General features: G+C 44.9%; 2 long non-coding RNA genes across 2 annotated transcripts; both read left to right on the top strand.

The window, feature by feature from the left end:
- Positions 1-325: 325 nt before the first annotated feature.
- LOC132321314 (uncharacterized) lies at positions 326-13,304 on the top strand. Its single transcript, XR_009484767.1, has 4 exons — positions 326-411; positions 2,577-2,686; positions 5,582-5,752; positions 13,259-13,304. It is a non-coding gene; the product is annotated as an uncharacterized LOC132321314 (long non-coding RNA).
- A 794-nt stretch (positions 13,305-14,098) lies between these two features.
- On the top strand, positions 14,099-16,291 carry LOC132321313 (uncharacterized). Its single transcript, XR_009484766.1, has 3 exons — positions 14,099-14,675; positions 15,733-15,858; positions 16,095-16,291. It is a non-coding gene; the product is annotated as an uncharacterized LOC132321313 (long non-coding RNA).
- Positions 16,292-17,224: the final 933 nt, after the last annotated feature.

The following is a 17,224-nucleotide window of genomic DNA, read 5'->3' as shown; positions in this document are numbered from 1 at the left end:
GCGAACAGCCCCCGGTGCAAGGGCCCTGCTCGAAGGGCCCTGCTCGAAGGGCCCTGCTCGAAGGCCCTCTCCCCCAGGCCCGGCGTCCCGGCCGGCTGAGCACTGCGCTGCAGCACAGCGGGGCAGCAGGCACGGGGCAGCTCGGCGAGGAGCCCGGGCTGCCTGTGCCCACCCAACAACAGCCACGCCATTGGCCGTGGCTGAGCCAATCAGCGGAGCTGGCGGCAGCCTGTCAGCCCCAGGCAGCCTGAGGCGGGGCCGGAGGGGGCAGAGGCTGAGCAGGCTGAGGAGGAGGAGGGGAGGGCGGGGCCCTCGCCAGCCCTGGGCCCGAGTGCTCAGCCCCACAGCCAGGGTCAGAGCGGTTCCTGCTGCTGCCCCGGGGGTCCCCAGCTGGAGCCCGGACAGCTGGAGGTGAGTGTTGCCTGTCGGCAGGCCAGGGGAGGGCAGAGTTGCCTCCTCGCCGAGGGGCGGCTCCAAGCTGTGGAGCAGGCGTGCTCTGGTGGGGACAGACCGGGTGCCTTTGCTGTCCCCAGGCCTTGAAGCGGGTCTCATGCTCATGGACAACCCCATCGCTGTTGACAGCCTTTCATAAAGGGGGCTTTCCAGACGTGGAAGCTGTTTCTCGCTCCTGGTGAGACCATGCACCGGGGCTTTGTTGTCAGAGAACTCGGTGGGGAGCGGCCCTGGTTGGAGGCAGCTCCCTTTGGCAGATGTTGGTGCCTCTCTCTCAGCCCCAGGTTCTGATATGTGCCTTTCCCCCCACCGACGCTGTGCTGCCGGCTTTTGGGAAATGGGGGTACAGGGGGTGGATGGTTTTACTGGAGCCAGGAGAGGCCGTATTAACTGTATGTGCGAAGTGACGGAAACAACTTGAGGGTTTTAAGGAGACTGTCAGTTGTGATTAAGGCAGCGAGTGAGATACTCCCTGTAGGAGCTTTCTGAGAGGGCCAGAATGGGGCAAGACTGCATGTAAGGCCAGAAAAGGCTGTGGCAGCAGCTGAGCTGATCAAACTCAAATAGGAGATGATTTGGGCAATATCTGGTGGAGTCATCCTCTTGTACGTGTTGCGCAGACTGCGTAAGGCCTGCCTGCGGGCAGGGAAGGGAGTGTGAAAGGAGTGTTGGAGTGCCAAGGAAGGGGGATGGGAATGACTCATTTCTCAGTTTTCATTGGGCTGTCTGTGTAGCCCATGTAACTCATCTTGCATTCAGAAAGAAGTGCCATGCTTCTGGTGAAAAGAAAAAAAGAAAAAGGTAATTTGTGACAGAGCTAGAACTTGGAGTGAGATTCCCATGCTTAGTCTTACCATTCTAGAGTGTTAAAAACATTTCCTTGAAACACTTTCCCAAAATCACAAGGCGTGACTTTCTGAAAGAGCTGTTTTCCTAGGAGCTGCATCTCAGCTAAGGCAGATTAGAGATTGTTGCTTGCTGTTAGTCACTGGGGCTGATGACAGGTCACCCAGCAGTTCTGGCAAGGACAGAACAAGATAGATACATCTGGTTCCCTGTGCTGACTGTAATTTCTGGAACGTGTCTTGCCTAAGTTGGTCTTCACATTTTGCAGGTTGTAGGTTTGGCAGGATCTATTGTGTCATTAGCAGGATGGTAATAACAAAATCTGGTGCGATGGGGTTGAGAATCAGAAGGGTAAAAGTGAGAAAGAAACTTGTGAGTTGAGATAAAAAGTTTAATACATAAAAAGAAATTTAAAAAAAAAAAAAACTAAGGAAAAAACCCCCAAACAACAGAGAGAGGAAAATAAAACCCAAGAAAAACAAGTGATGCAAATGAAAAGAATTGCTCCCCACCAACTGACCGATGCTCAGCCAGACCCAGAGCAGTGGCCCCCCTGCCACCCTCCCCCCCAGTTTTATTGCTGAGCACGACATCCTATGGTATGGAAAATCCCTTTGGTCAGTTGGGGTCAGCTGTCCCAACCATGTGTACCCCCCCAGCTTCTTGTGCACCCCCAGCCTACTCGCTGGCGGGGCACTGTGAAATCTGAATTTACTACCTTATGAACAAGTGCATAACTGCCACTGTGAACTGGCACCTATGCGTGTAGCTTTACTGTTCTCCGCATGTTTACTACTTCCTTGCCCTCTTGAAAGCCAGAATAAAGAGAAGGTAAGTACAGTGACGTGGATTTCTTAATCTCTAATACTTGATACTTTCTACAATAGTGGGAAAAAATAGATGAAGGCACGCCAAACCGTAGAAACGGAAGACCTGAACTCTCAGCTGACAAATAGAGAAAGCTTTTCTGAACACACAGCTGCTAATTCAGCATGGCAAATCTGCAAGAAGCAGGATAGTTAGACTTCAGTTTGTGGTTGGAAGTAATAATGTATATGCAAAGAATCAGAATTCTGTTACGTACAGATTATTTATTGTGGGGTTCTTAAAGAGTAAATTGGGCGGGGAGAAAACATAGAAGACTTTAAAATCTCTAATGTGGAAAGCATATGCAATTTTGGTGTGCCATCCAATCGATCATCTCGTTGTGTCCTATCTGAAACATGTTTTAACTTCGAAGCATGTTCAATTTTATCGTACTGTTTTAACTTTTTCAGACTTCCAGCAGCACCTTTGATATTCCTCTCACTTTGTCTGGAGCAGTATTCTACGGGAAAGACTAAATTACGAAGAAAAGACACATTATTTTGTCATTGTTCAAGCAAATGTAAGTATAGCTCTCTTAACGACCATTTGTGCCACTGATTTGGGGGGGGTTTAGTTTGGAGATTGAGATTTTTCAAAGGAAAGGAAAAGTCTCGCTGAACTACCAGGTCTGATAATACTCTTCTCCTGAAGATCTTATTTAAGATTTATCTCGGTTGCTGAAAGCTTAGACATATTATTACTGGTTAAAAAAGCTTGCTCAGTGTGTGTAACAAGACAACCTTTTTGGCACAAAGAGCAAGTTGCAAATTCATAGTACAGCCCATGCATAAAAGTGCCTTCTGGTGTCACTAAGTGTTCATTTTCTAACAAATCTAGCGATGCTAATTTGATCTCAAACGAGTTTAATGGCTATAATTTGGTTGTATCCTTCAGGTTTGAAATGCATTTTTCTATGAAGGTATGATTTTTCTTTCAAGTTGTCTTGCAAGCGTATGTGGAGGTTTTGATAGAGTGGCTGGCAGTGGATAATGCATACGGAGAAGAGTGATGTTTAAACTGTATCTTATGTATCTGTCATCAGGGAAGTTTTTTGGTGCCCTTGAAGGCTGTGAAAGCTTTTTTCCCTTTTTGTCCTTCCGACAATAGCTGAAACGAAAACTTCTCCTCTGTTGTTTACCTCTGTTGTGACACTACTTTGTTTGTGGGAAAATGAGAATGCTCTGAAGCAACTTTAGATAGCTTGCTCCTGAATTCACGCATTTATATTACTGTCATCCTTCTGATACAGAATTGTAAATACATTTTACAATCCACTTCCCTACATATTTTGTGGCATGTTCAGCATTCCCCGAATAGAAGACAGGCTCCGAGGGTGTCTCGGTGCTTCTCGCACTCAGATATATTTAAAGATGCTCCTGGCCCACACAGTTACAGCTGTTGGAACAAGTCGTTTTACCCGGGTAACGTAACTTGCTGATCTCTTGAAAAGGAATACGTGAAGGCTCAGAACTGATTTGCCTTGTTGTTTTACCAATAATTTATTCTGCATTTATTCTGCTCTTTTCCTTTGATGTCAGAGCTGTGAGTTTCATGAGACACAGCACTCCTAGAAAAGTAACTGGGGTAGTTGAGCAGGTCGTGGTTTTCAAGAGACGGGCATGGCATGCAGCAGTGCGAACACCTCGCGTGAGGAGGGAAGCCTGTCACGCTGGGGGAGTAACTGGTGAAGGCACAGCTTGGGATCCATGGTGGCAGTACAACAAAGCAATCTCATCTTAATTTGTTCGTTCCTTTGAATATATGTCCTTAGACAGTAAATTGTCACCTTTGTGGTACTGGGTTTGGGACTAGAGCTGTGCTGATAGCCTCTGTATCGTGTTTTTTTATCATAGGGCAGCTTGCATGATGGAAATGTCTTGCAAGGCCATGTGTTTTCTTATGAAATCAATAACTCTGTATCTGTGCTTTGACCCAGTATTACTCAAGAGCACATATTGGGGGAATGTAGAAAAGATTGGTTGATGATGAAGGCTGCTCCTTGTAGCTGTTACTGTTTTTCATCATTGACCATGAAGAAAACTGAATTCAGAAATTCACGTATTTAGTAACTGTAAAGGTAAAGGGGTTCCAAGAACTGAGTGGACTCCAAAATAGGAAAAAAAGTATAAGTACCCAGTCTGATTCAGAGCAATGACCTATTCGTCTTACGCAGATGACGATATTAAACAGCATAAATACTTAAAAAAAATTGCTTTTTTCTGTCAGTGTTATCCTCGGATAGGAGGGCAAGACTTAGCTAATGGCCCATACTCCCTCCGCAAGATTTTCTTTTTGTAAAGAAAAGCTATCACAACAGTTGCTTCATGAAAATGGAAATATTTTTGACTATTTAAAAAAAAAGTATTGGAGAGTCATGCTGGTTTTTTGCTATGATAACAAAAGAAGAAAGAAAGGAACGGTGAACTGTTGCTAGCGTGTACATTGTTCAGCGTGTAAAAATAATCCGGGTGGTTCCCACAATTCAGGAAAGTATAGTTTTATTCTGTACCATCTGGAAAGAGAAAAAAGAGACAATAAAGAAGTTGCAGTAGTCAATGGTGTCTTGTGTACCCAAAGAGTTAAAAAAACCCAAAACAAACAAACAAACAAACAAAGTGAAACCATGATAGATTGAAAAGAACCTGTCACGCAGCATGGAGACTTTTTTGGGATGCAGCATTGTAGCTGCTTTATTGTGGACAGAAGTGTTCTTCAACCTTTAAACCATGAGCAGTATAACTCATTCTCTAGACAAATCAGCTTTCCACATGGAGTACAGTTTGGAGATCTTAGATCAATCTCATTGCTGTCCTCTGGCTGGTTATTTTTTTGGGGGGGGGGGAGGCGGGGAAGGAGGTGCTAAATCTTTCCTAAAATGTGGCATGCAGAGGTGGATTGAGCATTACAGTCCATGGCCTTCCCACTGCCAATTAGAAAAGTAGCTGTTACTGCTTATGCTTTCTGTTTCTGTAAGTGAAAGTCCTTTTACTTACAGATAGGATCCGGTAGAGCTACACAAGGCAGCATAAGAGTACATTTCAGATTTTAAGTAAGGCACAAGGGACTCTCTATGTCATACAAATACGCTCCATTTTTATATATATTTAACAAGACATGTATCTTCATCTCACACATTTCCTGAGAATTAATTTCTCAAAACTGTATTATTTCTGAGTAATAGATGTCTCACACCATTTCTTAATTCAAGAGGTAAATTTTTACCTCTTAATTGTATTTCTGAGCCTTTATGAAATTAAAGGCTGTAGCTCGGAGGCGGAAGTTTCTGTAATTAGCTATTTCCTAGAACCTGGATAATTATGGTGCTTATATGTTTTGCCCTTCGCTTTAACTTCAGACTTTTTTGTAGATTCTGAGTTCAGAAAGTCTCACCAGATGTAACTCGTTTGCTCCACAGGACTGAGGACAGAATCTTAATGAGCGAAGGACAAGTACAACCAGCCTGACAGTAGATGTGCTCGATGGGGACGATGTGGGACCAATGTTTCTTCCCTGTGTCTTGGTGAATAATACTTGTGACTGTAGACCTCTCACCTACCAAGCGAGCTTGCCAGAACTGACTGATCCTGTAAGTCCTCTTGATTTTTTGCGAGTTTTATATGTTTATTTTTTATGTTATTTTTATTATATATATATTTTTAATAGATATAAAAATGTATATAAAATCCATTATTATATTGTATATATTGTAAAATGCATATATATAGTTATAAAATACATTTTATTTTTATACGTTTATTTTGCAAGCGACTGTCGTCTTTTTCTGTGGACACAGTTGAGAACTGTAACTAGAAAGGTCACGTACGCTTTATGCCACATTTTATGTGCTAAACGAAAGAAAACCGTGGTAAGAGGTATGTAGGACTAGATGGTGCAGTTCTAGCTTTGATACAGTGGCAAACTGCTTGTTTCCTACAAGGGCTGAGTCTCTCTGAAATTTGGTAAATTGTGGAATTGCTTTTCCTGATGTGTCCGTGTTTTGCTCTCGAAATACCCTGAAGAAGCACCTTTGAGAAGGGACTTGACACATTATTCCATTCAGGCTTGTTACAGACCTTAGGAGAAAGATTTTTGGAAGAGGAAGCATTAGTCACTAGTCCCTGAAAAGATTGTGTGTTGCTACGGTCTGGTTTCAATCAAGAGGCACTAAAGAGCAATGTTTTTTCTCATGTAAATGCTTGCACTAAGTAGATCGGTTAATGCGTCAGTTAGGGTAGGGATAAAGGTCAGCGTGAGGCTCATTTCACACTGGAACATGCAGAGTGAATCACAAAAAGGGGCAGCTGAGAGCTTTATAATTTCTTGATGAAAGATGGTGCCAACTCCCCTTCCTTACAGGAGAACTGCTGCTTGGTATAATGGAGATGTGTGTCTCTGTGGTGGGTGAAGCAGAAGAATTAATTTCCTGACTGATATTGATATATGACCTTTGATTCATGTATTTCAGAATAAGAAAAGGGAGAACCAATTGAATCACTAGGTATTACCCCTCCGGATTGACATTGACATTAAGAGAACATTGAGTATTGACATTAAGATCATGACTTCCCTTGTTCATTGCAGGACACGCTCTCTGTTCTGCTTCCTCCGACCAGGAGACAGGGGAGGTTTAGGCTCTAAGTGTGGAGGTTCTTGCTATCCTCTGCCTTACTCATCCTCTCTGCCTTACTCATCCTCTCTGCCTTACTCATCCTCTCTGCCTTACTCATTCTCTCTGCCTTACTCATCCTTGCCGTCCTGTGCCTCGTAGTCTTTTGCCAACCTGCACGTTACGGTTTCCTGCTTTGTCTGGCCTCAGGGTCCCGCTGCAAATATGCTTGAGCAGGGTCACCAAGCACTGCTGCCACTGTGCTTGGTTGATTCAGATGATACTCTTAGCGAGTTTCAGAATCTCCCACAGTTGTTTTATTCATTTTAGGACCAGCTGAAATTGTGTCTAATATACAGCAGTTGATCAATTGCTTCTGCACAGGTTAACAGTACAGGCTCTGGTTTAATAACCAGTGCAATCTCAAGGAGGTAAGACAGGGCTTATTGTAATCAAGGTGTGTGATTAGTGTGCCTTCTGGATAAGGGAGGGCTGGAACAAGCTTCGGGGAGGTGGTATAAGTCTGTCTGGACCCTTTGGGAAACTTCTGGGAGAAGACTGGGTCTTGCAGGGCACGTGCACCTCCAACAGAGGTGATTTCTCTCTACTGGAGAATCACTTCCTAACAGCTGCAGCCTGATTTGTAAGGTGTAGCAAGACTGGAGCCTTGATATTCAGCTTGTAACAGCAGCAAATCAGCTGTGAAAGGGAAGGGGAGAGATGTTCCATATTTAACCTTGTTATATTGACTTACACTTCTTTTTTTGCACTTCTACATGTTGGCATTTGATAACCCTTTGTAACTGTGTTGTTTGTTTTTGACTTTGTGAATAAATGCTTTTCTTTAAATTTTGCATTAATTTGGCTTGGGCTTAGTGTCATTTTAAGGAAACTGGGCAACCACAAGTTACTGTCCAGCTGAGTATGCGGCCTCATCAGGGTTACTAGGGCACCCAAACTATGCAGGGTGACAAGAGTATGACCCCATTGTATCTGCACAGATCTGATGGAGTGCCCAGTACAGAGGCAGTGAGGCAGAAATTATTAATAACCGCTGTTTGGTCGTTACCTTGGTTTTTGTCTGGTTATCTTAAGGTATAATGCAGATCATAGAATTTTCCTGATACAGCTCTCACAGATGAAAGGAATCCAGCTCTGTATGCGTTCCTGCCCTTGGTCAGGCACATACGCTGTGCTGGGAGACAAAGCAGTGTCTGCCAAGGAGCGTGTCTAGGCTAGGAAAAATCTGACTAGTGATTTAGGTGCTGAGTTGCCAAATGTATTCGTTTAACTTCATAAGCTACAATCTGTTCAGGTGTCGGCTTTTTGTGTTTGCTTTTTGGCTTTTTTGTGTCAAACTGCACTTTGAGAAATCTGATCTATGAAATGAGAAACCGGTTCTGTTGATAAACTACCGGCTCTTTGCTGTTTATCTATTTGGAGTGCTGTAGCAATTTTGATAAACTGAAGTGGAAGAAGGATGTTTGAACTCAAAGTTTTACCTTGGTACCTCAAATCTTTACCTGACTTGTAAATGATAATGCCTTTAGAAGATATGGATGGTACCTAAAAAGATTCAGCTAGTAAATAAATGTAGTACATTTGTGCTGCAAAAAGCAGTGTGATAAAGTGCAGAGAAGCCTGAGCATCTGGACTAGCCAGGGGCTGGCAGTGGACTCCTGTGATGCTCTGATCTGACAAAGCAGCCTGGGCAGAGGACCTCGTTCAGAGATAGGTTGGAGCCTTCTGCGTGATGTGAAACGGCTGCATTGCACCACATAGACGAGACCCATCTGAGTCCGTGATGCTGTAAGACTTTAACTATGATGTCAGGTTATATAGAAGCTGATAGTAGCCAATACGCTCCTCAGAATGATTTGTCTGAAGTGACTCGCACCAGTTGTTTTGCTTTTTTTAAAGATCAAAATTTACTGCACTGTAGGTGTTGAACCTCCAGTGTGTGTAGCAAAAGGAACAGAATGCTGATTGCTGAGGGTTTTTTGATGGTAGCCACTACATAGGCCAAAGGACTATTTTTAGTCCAATACCATCTTTTTTTTTTTTAATTTGCTTTTTAATTTTTCAATGAACATGAGAAGGAATATTAATGACTCTAGAACAAAGTTGAAGTATGAATTATTCAGAAGCAGTAGCTTGAAAAAGAAGTCCTGCTTTACAGGGCAAGACGTCTACTCAGCTGACCCCTAAAGTAAAGCATTTCATGTAACTGGTAAGAATAATATTTTTGTTCAGTCTTGCGCAATTACTTACCTTTAGCTGGCATCTATCCATGAATTTACTGAGGTCAGAATCATATTTCCTTTCCAAGCTTCTTTCCCTTCGACGCTCTAAAACAGTTGGATAGATTGGCAATGAAGAATCCGTACAGTGTGAGCTTTGTTTATGGTCTTTGGTGTGCAGAGATGGAAAAGGCCGGCAAAATTAATGGATCTCTTTGTTACCAGAGAAGCAATTTATTTTCCTGAAGAACAATATCAAGGTTTACGCTATGCCCTCTGAGAGTTGGTCTGACTCATGGCAGTATTAATAATAATATTATTAAATCTGCTCCAGGCTGGGCACAGTGCTGTATAATTACAGTTTATACACTTGTAAAAACCTGTTTTGCAGTTCTGCCATTTGCACAGACAGTGTAAATTCCCCCGAAGCTGCAGGTCTTCCCAGCAGAGCCAAAGGTCATCTCATGGTCCTCTCTGGGTGTGCATATAGGGTGAAATGTTGTGAGAGTCCCTTCTCGGTCAGCTGGGTGCTGCCTGTAACCGACCGAGCTTTGCCACAAGGTGCAACGATCTTCATTGGTGGTTGCCTGGTTTTGTGAGTGTCACTTTTGCAGTGCCACCAATGAGCTACTGTAATTGATTGCTATCATGGCCTTATTAGGTCTAGGATCACAGCTAAGGTCATATAAACATCAGTGCCTCTGGTATCAAATGCTTGTGAGGTGCTTCTGCAACTTTGTAGAGGAGGCAGAAACTCGTAGTTCAGAGTAAACAAACTTTGGATGTTTTTGCAGCACGTGAGCTATTCTGAATGCTTAATCCTGCAGTAGGTGAGTGGTAAGTGTGGGCTAAACTGCCTCACCGCTGCTGAAGCGCGGACACAGAGCTAAGTTAACAGCCTGTGATCTGCACCTTAGATTAGGTATTGCTTCCCTGGGCAGAAATTTGCTTGTGAAGTGCTACCTGTTGAGTCCGATTCAGTGCCCATGACAGTGGTGGAGTAAACTGCTTTACAAGTTCCCAGACCAGGAGGGAAAAGAAATAAATCTACTGAGTTTTGAGTCCTCTAATAATCATTGCAAAAATTATTATCTTGCAAAAAAGTCACCAAAGCCCACGATAAGACAGCGTTCAAAGTCATTGTTCAAAGTTCTATCTCATAATACATGTGCAAATCCTTTCACTTCATTTCCGTTAGGGGAATGCAAAGCACAGCTTCAGTATTGTCTTCCAATGAGCTAGCATAAACCTTTCAAAAATTCAAGTGTCACAAACCAAATATATTGCCTTATAACAACAGGAAAAACCATGTCCCATGTCTTTGCTAGATGAAAGGATGCATGTATGAACTCCTGTGTCTGCTAATTGCTCCGTATGCTTCTGTGTGCATTCCCTAGTTGTCGCCATCTTACTTTCTCTCTGGGAATGAATTTACTGTTGTTAGATAAATTCCGGTTTCCAAGAAAACCTGTGGTGTTTGTTGTTTGGGTTCTTCTTTTGCTGTTGTTACATAGTTTTATATTTACTTTAGTGTTTCTGTGTCTGATCAAATCTGGTAAGTAATTTTTTTTTTCCCCATTGTCTCAGGAAGCCTTCAATAAATTAGCATTTATTATCAGGATGTGCAAGTCATCAAATGGAGTTAAAAAAAGACATCCTCGTGAATGTCTCATAACATTGGAAAGAAAATTTCTCCTCCCTCTTTCCCCTTCGGTCTGTTCCTGGCATGCTCACTTTGTGAAGGTTTTGTCCATTTCTATACTGATTTTTTTCCATCATCATGCAAAGAAGAAAAGCCAATTAGCAGTAAAATGTAGATTAGGTTTATTTAATCAGTTGCTGGACTAGTTTTGCAACGAACAGATTCATTATCAGGTTCCATGGGGTAATTATCAGTCCACATGAACACTAATATACTCCATGACACCTCAGAGGCTTTCTTTGTACCAATTCAAGATTCAACACTTTAAACACGTAGCTGCATTGTGAGACATCGCTTATTAATGCACCACTGAAGTATCTTTTTACATGAAAAGCATTTATTTTTGTACTAATTATCCTCAGTATCCTTAGGAGTTGTGTCAGCAGGGATCTGACAAAGTCTGTGGGCTCAGCTGCCCTGTTGAGCAGAGACTCAAGGAGATGGGTAGACAAAAGGCTGAAAAAGAAAAATAAAAAACTTCTGCTAAGAACAGTGTGGTCGAGGGGGGTAAAAAAAGACATTGAGGAGCAGGAAGCACCCTCAGAAGCCCTCAAGCTGTTGTTAGCAAGAAGGACCTCTTTAGTTAGATGAGTTTGGATTCAGGGGAAGAAAACTGAACTTTTAAGAGGTGGAATTGTAATCCTGCTGGTTAAAAGCCTTGCTCGATCAGTCAGGGAGCGAGTCCTCCCTGAAGAGCACTGCGTGCGTCCTGCAACACATAGTTTTGAAACTGTGGAAACTGCTGACTTTTGATGGTAAGGTGAAGTGAACGGTTTGGCTCTACTGTCACGGAAATCAAGAGTTACAGTATTTTTTTATTGCAGAGTTTAGACCATTGTATATTCTATATTTAAAACTGAGTAGAGTCTTTTCTGATCACTTCAACAACCTTTTTTATTTTATTTTATTTTTTTTACAAGGAGAAAGGTTTTGACTACTTCATGCAAGGGACAAAAAAGTTCATTGACTTTCACATACACAAAGCAATATAAACCATCATAATCTGAAGAATTGTGGCTATACAGTAAACTCATCAAATCCTCAGTATATCTTGACGGAAGGTACATCTTACTTGGAATCCAGAATCACTTGAAGAGTTTCCAGTTAGCAGTGAAAAATTGTGTTTTGCATCAGACTGATAGTTATGTCAAAAATGGCAGGTGCTTTTTAAAACTCAGCTTTCATCTTTGCATTTCTTGCTGAAGCTCTAGGGGCAATCACAAGAGTTTTTCTCCAAGCCATTTCCCATTCCCTTGCAGTGTTCTAGCTCAGCATCGTACGGTGACGTACTGTAGCGGCTGCAGTAAAATAACTTTCATACCACCTTCCGTGGTGTATTGCTGTCCAGCAGTTATTTGCATTTATTGTTTGGGGAATTGGGAACTGCCCCTTTATGGTACCTTCTGGGCCCCAGCACCTATTGCAGTAGGGAGACCACGGCGTATGGAGGGAAACGGGTTATTCTCTGGGTGGGAGAAATGGATGTGCCGTAAGGGGGAACTAAGGTTACAGCAGTACAGGAAAGGCTAGTTTTATTGCGGTGGAGAAGAAAAAAGGAGTTTGGTGGAGGACTGAAGTCAGTGGCGGGGCCGCTGTTGGGAACGCAGCCCGCTTCTGTACGCAGCCAGGTTTAATCACCTCTGTACAAATGAGTTTTATGCTTATTATTGATAGCTGATTAACATTGCAGAGGATGTGCTGGTTTTTCAGTACCTCCAGGCCTGAGGATGACAACCACTTACCAATTCTTTCTGAAGTAATTTCATTGCAGTTCCTTCCTATCCGACTGTACAAATCCCAATTCCTTCCAAACAGAAAACCTGGAAATTTTCTTAAAGACACACATTAGTATAAAACCTGCTGCAAAACAAATAAACAAATCTCAGATTAATGAAACTTAGCTAACTGTACTGAAAAATGTCTGAAAGTTTTGGAAACAACATCTCCCGATCTTAGTTGTAGCAACAGCTATTAGTCAAAGAATAAAGTTCATCAAATGTTCTGGGTATTTTTTAGATTTTTTGTTGTTGTTGTTTTTCTTTTTCCTTTTTAATTTCTATTTTTTGCTGCGGGAAATACCTACCCATAGAAGACTTTTTATACAGGTATCTACTATGCAAACTAAAAGCAAACAACCTTCCCTGAGTTTTGAGAGTAACTTGCTAGTTCAGCCTGAGCTTCCATACAGATGCTAAGTAAGATTTTTGTGGCACCGAAATCCCCAGTCTTTATAATTTGGCAAATGAAGACGTTAGTCTGAGTTGAAATAAATGTGTGTGGTTAAAATCAAGTGCAATAAAGACCTTACAATGTATAAGGAAGGGGCCTTTTTTTTACCTGTCTGAAGGATAAAATTTCACAGAAAGGCAGGAATGCTTCCCCCTGATAAAGGTGATTTCTTTCTTGGCTTTTCTTGTAAGCATGACTGCTTAAATGTGCGTGGGGGTGAATTTACCCCTGCAGACAGTCAAACTGCATGCAGCTAAAAAACCAAGTTAGATTGCCAGTTTTTATTGCCAAATCAATTTTTTTTCCACTCTCCAGGCCACCCAAGACGGTCTTGAATCGCTCCACTCCATCCATTTCTGCTCTTCCAGTCAAAGGCTCCAGCACCTGCTCACAGCTGCAATGAGAGAGGATCAGCAGCTACCCCACAAGCAGGACAGGAGTGTGCAAGTGCAGACCCGTTGTAAAACAAAGAGTGGGACTCAGAAGAAAGACTCCACTGAGAGGCCACTAACAGTCAAAAGCTCAAGAGCAGCAAAAGGCAGGACTTCTACCACTGTGTACACGGGTTGAGGCAGGACACAGGGAGTACACAGACCCTTCACAGCATCTATCATCATGCAAGGGAGTTTTGATACCAACAGCTCTTGCCAGGAGCAGCATCCTCTCTTTTGTACCCAGCGGTGTTTTGCACCCAAACTAAGGAGCAAAGAAAGTTGCAATCAATGTCTGAGACCAGGCCAGCTCTGAAGAAGAGGGTGATGGGAATGCCTCGTGACTGAGGGCGCTCTGAGGAATAACCATGAGAAAACACTTGCTCCAGAACCTTGTCCAAACATCTATGTGACCCTTCTTTCTGATGGGGCAGAGGAGTGACAAGAAAGGGAAAGATGCATCTGAAACCACACGCTGCCAGCAAGAGAAAGGCTTTCGGTGAAACTTAAGGCCCCAAGAGCCACCAAAGGAACGTGAGGACTTGGGAGGCCACAGAGACTCCGTTTACCCAAGGAGAGCGGGGAATGGCACAGACAGGGACAAGGAAGTGCCCCAGCTCATTCAGAGGGAAGGGAAGAAAGGTGTCCACTGCACAGGAGTGTAAAATAATAAAAATAAAAAAACCCCACAGATGCAGAGAAAGACAAAGAGGAAAAAATACGGAAGCACATCAAGCCCTCAGAGATAAGTTAAGAGGCACGATCAGAGAGAAGCAAAATAAGCCGTGCAACAGGGCAGAGCAGCTGAAGTCTCACAGGCATGGACAAACAGAAGGAAAGTACTTTGTAAGTCCCAGAAAAAGTGTATGATGGTGGTGGTACCAGGAAATGTACAGTAGGGGAAAAAGCAAAACAAGCAATGTGACGATAACAAGGATTTACTAGAGAGCAGGAAACTTCCACCACCATTTTCCCTCCCCATTCCAGCAACTGTCCCGAGATATCTGGGCACACGTCACGCGGCCGGAGCTGTGGCTGTGTGAAGTTGTCTCCGGACACTGGACAAGGCTTTCACCTGGTCGTGCATAAAAGCCTTGAGGCATCAGATGGTCTCCTGCCTGCCCTGTGTACCATATAAACTGTGAGGAAGCAAATCAGTAAGCTGCCAAACTTTTGGAAGAAGACACCTCTCCTGTCTCCTCCAGAGCTCTCCGACTAGGCTATGATGAGAACTTCAGCACCAACAGTCACAGTGAGATTCCACCTCAATTGGCTCTTACCTCCAGAAGACAGCAGAAAAGGTTGTTGATGCAGGAAACCACCAGACTCAATTCCAATGCAGCCAAGATTCACACTGCGATCAGTTGCCCCCCCCCCACCTCACAGGAATCCCTCAGCTCAGTCTCAAGCACACACAGCCCCATCTCCATCTCAGAAGAGATCTTTAAGCCCCCAAACAAACCACTGCCTCATCCCCACATGAGCGACCTGCCCTGATCCTCGTTCCTTTTCCCTCCATCCCTGGCTGTACCACACTGAACCGGTATTTCTTTCCCTACTCACATAACCACACCATATCCAAACACAGTAATAATCCTGCATAGGAAAACCGTCTGCAGTGCCCAGGGACTGCTCTTCCCCAGTTGCAGCACAGTGCACCACAGTGTCATGGTGTCATCACTGATGTAGTGCTGCACACTATACAACAATCAGCAGAAAGCACAGGAGGTATAAGTCTTGACAGACTATTTTTTCTCCCTCACATATTCCCTTTAAATCATCTCTTCAACTCTTCCCAATAAGTATGTAGCTTTTGAAGATAACAGCTTTATAACAGATTTGAAGAAGTGCTTTTCTCCAAAGCTTTTCTGCTGTTCATCTACATTAGGAAAAATGTCTTTACTGTGAGAATGGTGACACACTGGAATAAACTGCCCAGGGAAGTGGTGGAGTCACCCTCACTGGAGGTGTTCAAGGAACGTGTGGAGGTGGCATTGCGGGACATGGCTTAATGGGCATGGCGGTGTGTGATGTGTGTTGGGTTTTTTTGTTTGTTTGTTTTTCTTTTTGTTGATGGTTGGACTTGATGATCTTACAGGTCTTTTCCAGCCTTGGTGATTCTGTGATTCTGTGTGTGTGTGTGATTTGTTGCTCATGTAATAAAAGAGTAAGCAAGTGTACCTAATTCCTCCTAACATGGGCATGACCAGGGTTCCCCCCACAGCCAAGGCCTAAAACTCACCACGGGGCAAAAGTGCGGGTGGACGGAGGAGTGGGTGGGTGCAGAGGCCGGACGGGCGTGGAGGCAGAAGGGGTCTCCAGCAGAAGCTGAGGGATGACTTTTCCCTGCTGTTGCAGCCACCTTTCTCCAGGAGCGGTCCGGGTCCTGGAAAGGCTGGAGCCGCATCAAGCAGGCTGGGACATATTCAAGCACGTCACTGAGACCAACAGGCAGCAGCAAGAGCTGCAGCGGCAGCCGCCCTGGTAAGTACCTCCAAACAGGGAAGGTGCTTCCCCCGGCTGCAGGGCCAGCCCGGGGCGGGGAAGAGGGGACTTCTCTGACACTCCTCGTGAGACAGAAGCAGGTTTTGGAGCCTGGCGTTGGACTGGAGTTCCCTGATGCCGGAGAGGGGCTTGCGGGGGACCTGGCTGGAGAGAGAGGGATCCCTCTGATGGCTGGCTCTGCCCTTTCCAACCCAGAGTCTGTCCTCCCTTTGCAGAGGCCTGGCACCAAGACGTCTTGCCCCGAGGGGGGAATACCTGTTTGGGACAGCCAAGGTCTCGCCCCACCTGACTCAGCCCCAGGCTGATCCGCTGCACGGAAGGCAGAAGGGGCAGTATGGAAGAGGAGCAACACAGTAACTGAGCTCTTGGGAACCTACTTGCAGAAGCCCCTCGCCGCTCCCGGCCCACCCGTGCGTAACCACACAGCATCACACTGCGCCCCTGAAAGTAGGGCTGGGGCAGGGGAGGGCACCGGCCCGACCTGGACCCTCTCCACAGGCCACTTCTCCGCAGGCTGAGGGTGAGGCCACTTCTCCGCAGGCTGAGAGCCAGGCCCCCCCGCACCTGGGGGCTCCTACGCCTCAGCAGGAGCTGACGGCCGCAACCCCAGGCCCCCGCAGTCAGTGGCTCGGCCTGGTGCTGGTGTTACAGAACATCCTGAAACGCAGGGTCAAAGTAGTGTAAAAGGAATGGAAATAATGTGAAGAAGATACTTTGTAATGCGTGCACCTGGTATGTAGACATAAAATTACAGTTAAAAACTGTCTCCACTAACTAACAGTAAGGATTACCACAAGGTCGAAGTCTAGGAAAATAGAATGGAGTGCGAAAACTGTTTTAAGGCTGACCTGCCTCATTGTCATGTGAAACCCACACGTCCTAGCTAGAAAACGCCCCCAACCCAAATAAGCCCCCTCCCCTCTGGGCATGCGTAGGGAATTGGAACTGTATCTGTAAGATGAAGTAAGAAAGGTACTAACCAATAGTTAGTTAAGGGGTAGGAGCAGTAGGCGTAACTAACTTTGTCACCTGTTTTAAATCCCTGTCATGATTTCAGCCCGGGGTGCATGCTGGCTGGAGAGATCCCCCACGCACCCGGTGCCGAATGCAGTAATGCCTGCTCTTTAATAGACCAGTGTGAAGGGGTTTCATTCCCGATTTCGGTGACACTGGCACTGAGGGAGGGAGCAGGAGGGCGCCCGACCGGGGCTGGGCTGGGCACCCTCCGCCTGTTCGTGCTGCGAGGCCTCAGGGCGAGGGCCCGCGCCTTCCCCTGAGAAGGCCCAGCACGGCCCGCAGGGCGGGATGGGCCAGGAGCAGCTGTGCCCCGAGGGCCCAGACAGGC

The sequence above is a fragment of the Gavia stellata genome, unplaced genomic scaffold (assembly GCF_030936135.1).
Source record: "Gavia stellata isolate bGavSte3 unplaced genomic scaffold, bGavSte3.hap2 HAP2_SCAFFOLD_193, whole genome shotgun sequence".
NCBI classification, from domain to species: Eukaryota; Metazoa; Chordata; class Aves; order Gaviiformes; family Gaviidae; genus Gavia; species Gavia stellata.
This window is presented reverse-complemented; position numbering and strand designations above follow the sequence as displayed.